The sequence below is a fragment of the Phyllopteryx taeniolatus genome, chromosome 14 (assembly GCF_024500385.1).
Source record: "Phyllopteryx taeniolatus isolate TA_2022b chromosome 14, UOR_Ptae_1.2, whole genome shotgun sequence".
Classification (NCBI taxonomy): domain Eukaryota; kingdom Metazoa; phylum Chordata; class Actinopteri; order Syngnathiformes; family Syngnathidae; genus Phyllopteryx; species Phyllopteryx taeniolatus.
This window is the reverse complement of record NC_084515.1, coordinates 8,961,924-8,968,692: the sequence shown is the minus strand read 5'-3', so window position 1 is coordinate 8,968,692 and position 6,769 is coordinate 8,961,924. Positions and strand designations below refer to the sequence as shown.

The following is a 6,769-nucleotide window of genomic DNA, read 5'->3' as shown; positions in this document are numbered from 1 at the left end:
GTTCACAGAGTGCTGTGTCCAAGCATGTCAATGGAAAGTCTAGTGGAAGGACAAAATGTGGCAGGAGAAGATGCACCAGCAAAAGAGATGACCGTGGACTTCAGCGAATTATCAAACAGAGAAGATTCAAGAATCTAGCAGAGATCCAGCAAGAGTGGAATGAGGCAGGAGTCACAGCTTCAAAAACCACCACATTCAGATGCATCCAGGAGATGGGCTACAACTGTCAGGTTCCTTGGGTCAAGCAACTTCTGAGCCTGAGCCAACGTAGGAAGTGTCTCAACTGGGCCAAGAAGAAGGACTGGACTGTTGGCCAGTGGTCCAAGGTCCTCTTTTCTGATGAAAGTAAAGTGTGCCTTTCATACGTGAATCAAGGTCGAAGGGTTTGGAGGAAGATGGGTGAAGAACGGAACCCAAGCTGCTTGAGGTCCAGTGTAAAATATCCACAGTCAAGTCATGATTTGGGGTCCAGTGCAGGTGTTGGTAAACTCTGCTTTCTTAAATCCAAGGTCAACAGTCTACCAGAATGTTTTAGAGGACTTTATGATTCCTTCTGCTGAGAATCTGTATGGAGATGCAGATTTCATCTTCCAGCAGGACCTGACCCCTGCCCATACCACCAGAAGCACCAAAACCTGGTTTGATGCCCATGCTATCACAGTGCTTGTCTGGCCAGCCAACTCGTCGAATCTAAACCCCATTAAGAATCTATGGGGCATTATCAAGAAGAAAATGAGGGACACCAGACCCAAAAACAAAGAAGAACTGACAGCATCAAAGAAATCTGGACTTCCATAACTCCGAGGCAATGCCACAGGCTGACTGCCTCAATGCCACGGCGCATCGAGGCAGTGATTAAAGCAACCCAGATTCTCAACCAAGTATTGAAGATTAACATATCGCTTTGAAAGTACCATATTTTGATTGATTTAATGTGACCCTAATTTTTTTTTTTTTTCTTAAAAAACTGAGAAGTAAATGGTGATTTCTTCACAGTATTATAATTTTTTGAATTCATGATTTCGTGGGTTTTATGAGATGGAAGCCCAAATTCTGTAAAAAAAATAAATAAATAAATGTTTAATTTGTGGGCCCTGAATCTATAATCAATGAAAGTTTATTTTTTTAAATGGAATTATGGAAATAAATAAACTTTTCCATTATATTCCAATTTTCTGGAAAGGGTTTGTACATAGGAGGCGCTCCAGGAGTGTTCCCATGTCACCGACTGGTTTTAAGATTTTAAAGAAGTATATCTTTATTAAAACAAAATATCTCATAATAGTAAATACATGAGATATAACTAAATATCTCACAATAGTAAATACATGAGATATTTTGATTTAATAAAGATATACTTCTTTAAAATCTTAAAACCAGTCGGTGACATGGGAACACTCATGCAGCGCCTCCTATGTACAAACCCTTTCCAGAAAATATTTACTATTATGGCGGCACGGTGGACGACTGGTTAGAGCGTCAGCCTCACAGTTCTGAGGACCGGGGTTCAATCCCCGGCCCCGCCTGTGTGGAGTTTGCATGTTCTCCCCGTGCCTGCGTGGGTTTTCTCCGGGCACTCCAGTTTCCTCCCACATCCCACAAAACATGCATGAATTGGAGACTCTAAATTGCCCGTAGGTGTGGATGTGAGTGCACATTGTTGTTTGTTTGTATGTGCCCTGCGATTGGCTGGCAACCAATTCAGGGTGTACCCCGACTCCTGCCCGATGATAGCTGGGATAGGCTCCAGCACGCCCGCGACCCTAGTGAGGAGAAGCGGCTCAGAAAATGGATGGATGGATTTACTATTATTATTATTTATTGTTTTTTATGTTCCATCTTTATTTGTGTACCACACTTTGTTTCAGCTGCAGTTGTTTTTGTAAGTGCTGTATAAATAAAATTTAGTTCATGCTTATACTCTGGGCTCTATATTTGTGACTAGTGTAAATCAAGCGCTACACTTGGCGTGACTGTGAGGAGGCGAGCTAGACCCTGTTTTGGTACTTTCGTGGACCAGCGTACCCTTAGCACTTTTAAAAGTGCTCTGGTGTGGGAGTCACCACACCAGACCTCAATCAGCACGGCCACTCTCCTTCCCCTTAAAAGCGGCACAATAGTCTCACATGGAGACGTCTATATCCGTGTGTGACTGGAGCATTGTCACTGCTCTTGGCTGATGTGGCAACAGGCAACATGATTCACATTGATTATGAGCTGTTGATAACCGTGGGTGACTTGAATCTATCCGCCATGTCCTGGTGTGACATCAGCAACGGAGGTGGGGACTAAATTTGCTGCATAGCCGGTGTACACGAAGGACCGTACTATACTATAAAATGGCAATAATTAACTCATATTTTATGTATCGTCCCTGTCAGGCAGAATCCCACCACCTCCAAAATGACATCTTTTATGGAAATACAAGTGCTAATTAATTTAAGTGGTTAGGAGAAATATCCATCCTTCCATCCATTTTCTGTACCACTTATCCTCACTAGGGTCTATCTTCGAGTGAGAGGCGGGGTACACCCTGAACTGGTCGCCAGCCAATCGCAGGAGGACAAATAATACTACAGTAATATAGTAAGATAAGCTGATTTTATATGAATATTTATATTAACACAAACATATCTATCGTCGCTGTCGGTAGGAATCCTTCCATTTGCAAAATCACAACAATTGCGGAAAACAAAACAAAAAAGCCATCTTCCTTGATTTTCCAAACATTGCTTTTACCTTATTGCTATCATATATCGTTGCACACTCACATCAACACAACAGCACCCCAAAATTCTATTCAATCGCTAATTTAATAGGCTAACAAATTGCAAATTTATTACGGTGTCATTGATTAAAATGGTACGTTCATGGTAACCCCATCAAAGTCCGCCGATGTCATACGATGCCACCATCTCCGTATGAAAAGCCTTTTAAGCACACGCCTGTGTCACGTCATCTTCCCAAACTCTTTTTTTAAAGGTCTTACAGCCAAGTGATTCAAGAACTATAATGATGAGCTGACAAAAGCCATGTATATAGGCGGAAATGAATCTGCATCCACTTACCTCATAAGGCTACCTTCCTTCTGCAACGAAGCATTTCAGCAATCCATTTTGACAAAACAAGCCTACTCAAATGTATCTAGCCTCGCTATTTCCACTTGTGACTCTCAAGATAGGTGACAATTATGTCGCAGAATATGTATTGATGTTCTGATTTTTTTCACAGAGAAAATGTGTTTGTCCTCACGCAGGATTCCAACCTAAAAGTGGGTGGGCATAAATTTGGCTGAAAATCAAACATGTCATCGGAAAACAAGCCTAAAATTATTACGGATCGTTTTCAAGTCCATAACTATGAAATGAGTGCCGTTTGTGGCATTAGAGAGGTTCTTTAACATGACAAAGCTTTAGTAGCAAACTTATTTCAAATGATGTCACATAGAAATAAACACAAAGGTCCTAGATGCTCCTCCCTGAGACTTGGGAGACAGGAGCTTCAAGGCAATGTATATGAAAGATCAAAGGTAAACATTCTTCACTTTCACTTATGTAATTGTATGTGTGTTCATCATCACATCGCTCATGTTTCAATCTATTCATGTTAGTTACAGAGTGAAGAAACAAAGCTGAGCTTTTGAATATTAGATTAGCACCCTCTGCAAACACAAGGAGGTCATTTCTTTGGACTTACAAAAGAGAGCATTATATGCCTCACTATAATTTGCCTTGCTCTTGAAACTGATATTGTTTTCAATGACCAGACGCAGAAACTGATGATACCGATCTTCAAATAAAGTGAGGCACCCATCTGGAAATGTCTCACCTGTCGACTGAGCTGAGGTACAACTACCGTATTTTCACGACCATAAGGTGCACCGTATGAAAAGGCGCAGTCTCAGTTATGGGGTCTATTTCTGTATTTAACACATACATAAGGCGCACCGTATTATTGGGCGCTGGCATGGTAAAACATACGCTAGCTTAAAACATACGGTAGTATGCATGCATGCTAAAACAATGTTGTTAAAAAGGCAGCGGGAGCAAAACTGAGTTCGGTTGTACTTTATTGAACTATTTAACAATGTACTCACGTTATTGTTTGATCAATCCTCATCCACAAATCCATCAAAGTCCTCATCTTCTGTATCCGAAATGAACAGCTGGGCAAGTTCTCAATCAAACACGCCAGGTTCCCACTCGTACTCGTCGGAGTCAGTCTCGTTGCCGTGCGGCTCCTCAGAAATGATGCCGGCGTTTACGAAAGCTCGAACAACAGTGCAAGCAGACCCGTTAGCCCAAGCATCCACAATCCATTCACAAATTGTGGCGTAACTCACCCGGCGCTGCCTCCTAGTCTTAGTAAAGCTGTGTTCGCCATCTGTCATCCATTGCTGCCACGCCGCTCACAACTTCACTTTTAACGGCCCGTCCAGCGGTTCGTCAAGCCTCCCGGAATGATGGCAAGCTCAGAGTTATTGCACTCAGTCGAATGGTGACTGTAGAGACGCTTCTCCCGGCTGTTCTTTACTCATTAATCCATTGCTCGAGTTGGTCTTCCAACTCAGGCCACCTCGCCTTGTTTCCGCGTTTTGTTTTTCTTTTTTTCCCACGGAAACTCAGCTTCGTCTTCTTGACTTGGCGAAGCTCGTTTTCCTGCTTCCTCCACTTGCGAACCATGGATTCGTTGATCTTGAATTCTCTCACGGCTGCGGCTGCTCGAATCACATGTTCCTCCGCGTAACTAATAGCTTGCAGTTTAAACTGTGCTTTGTAAGCGTGCCATTTTCAGGGGTCCTTAGCCAAACTGATGCACATACCGGAACTATATATCTACTGGGGGCGTGTCTTTAGCCTCCTCTGTCACGCACACCCTTCCCCCTTCACGTCCGCATGCTGTCCTCAGTCACGTCCGCCTTCCTCTATATAAGCAGCGTGTCGGCAGGAAATGCTCTCAGTCAGTCAAGCGGAACGCTTATTAAAGTCACACAACAGTTACAGATTTTGGAACTCGGTGCACACATAAGGCGCGCCGCATTATAAGGCGCCCTGTCCATTTTGGAGAAAATTTAAGACTTTTAAGTGCGCCTTATGGTCGTGAAAATACAGTACATGAGGATATTCCTAAAAGATGAGGTAGGGGCAAATACTTTTTCATGGCAATGTATGATAATGGGACCATATGTTTAATTCTGGAGTGAATAAAACGTGACTCAAATGGAATTAAGAGAAAATGCAGTTCTCTAACGACATAAAATTGTGCAACACCACATTTGTCTATGAAGTGGGGTACACATACTGAAAATTTATATATTATAAATTCCTCTCTAAGCATTTTATCTGAATTTGGTGACATGCCCATGCACCACACACACACACTGGAGAGTATGACTGCAGTCTCCACGGTTAAAAATGCTTCTATTGTCTTTATGGACACTCATTTTTTCCCCACATGGAAGCCACTTTATTAGCAAAGCTCAGGCTCCCCTGTCGTCATGGTAATGTAAATTGGGCTGGGTATACATTCGCTTACTAGCAATAGACACTAAAAATGGGCTAATTTCCCAAAGACAATAATTAGGGTTTTGGGAAGTTTTGAATTATGGAAAAATGCATAATATTCCTCTTTCAAATGAATAACTAAGGGATTTTGGAGCACAGTTTTTCTTTGTTCATGAAAAAAACACTCCCTGTTAAGCTACATTTAGCCCCCTTAGCAACTATAATCTGTTTAAGACATGTTGGGATAAAATACCATCTGAGGCTTGCAGTCAATTACAACTACTTTTTTGTTTGATTTTTGTTTTGAGCACAAATCTTTATCTTGCATATGCCTCAACACCCATAAGTATAATTTAAGAGTCAACTTCTTTTAAGAAAAAGATGTCCATTAGGAGGTGAAAGGAATCAACTCAGTTGGTCTCATTAGGAGAGAAATATGCCCTCTCCCACTGTTTTTGTGACACTACATGGGCACTTGGCCTTTTCAAACAGGATACGCCTTCACAGCCACACTTTGCACCTTCATCCCACTCGTCTGCTCAAATCTCTCTCCCCCCTAATTTGCTCCTAACTCGCACTCTAGTAATGCTCCATTCTCCCTCTTAAACAGCCGAGGCAACACAATGTCTCCGGCACAATAATTGGTGCATCAGCAAAGAAAGTGACTCTATCGAGAGATGAGGTGCCGGATGGAGGAGAGAAACGTACCCCCACACCCGTGCGGAAAAAAAAAAGATGGAGGCAATTGAAAGGCGTCGCCATGGAGACGCAGGATGAAAAGATGTGCCATGACAACGGGTGTGCCGTTCTCTCCCCACTTCACCATGGCACCTTGGGTGGGGGTGAGAAAGACGAGGAGGAAAACAAACAAATCGGCATGATGCCATTTTCCTCTCAGGATGACTCATATTTGAATATTTCATTCCAAACTAAAGCTAAATTTGGGATCTGTTAAGTGTTTGAATCTATTCTTGAGTTTAGTCAAAGGTCCTTGAAGTCCAAATATGAATCGGTAACAAATACAAAGCTAAAGACAGACAGGGACTTAGAAACAGGTTGGGGAGGTGGGGAACAAGGCAGTCGCTTTTGTCAAGGCATCTGTGGGGAATCTGAAATATTTCTAAAATTATGACTTCAACTACTTTTGTTTCAATCCATCCATCCATTTTCTACACTGCTCGTCCTGTTCAGGTGGAGCTAAAGCCTATTCTGGATGGGTGCCAGTCATTTCCAGGGCACATATAGAGACGGCCATTCAGACTCAC

General features: G+C 42.4%; 1 protein-coding gene across 1 annotated transcript in view; it reads right to left on the bottom strand.

The window, feature by feature from the left end:
- The window catches only part of pax3a (paired box 3a), an 83,788-nt gene extending 79,575 nt beyond the window's left edge, over positions 1 to 4,213 (bottom strand). Inside the window, exon 1 of the mRNA XM_061798227.1 lies at positions 4,097 to 4,213. The gene's annotated coding sequence lies outside the window, so the exon portion shown is untranslated. The remainder of the gene's footprint in view (positions 1 to 4,096) is intronic.
- Between the last annotated feature and the right edge of the window lie 2,556 nt (positions 4,214 to 6,769).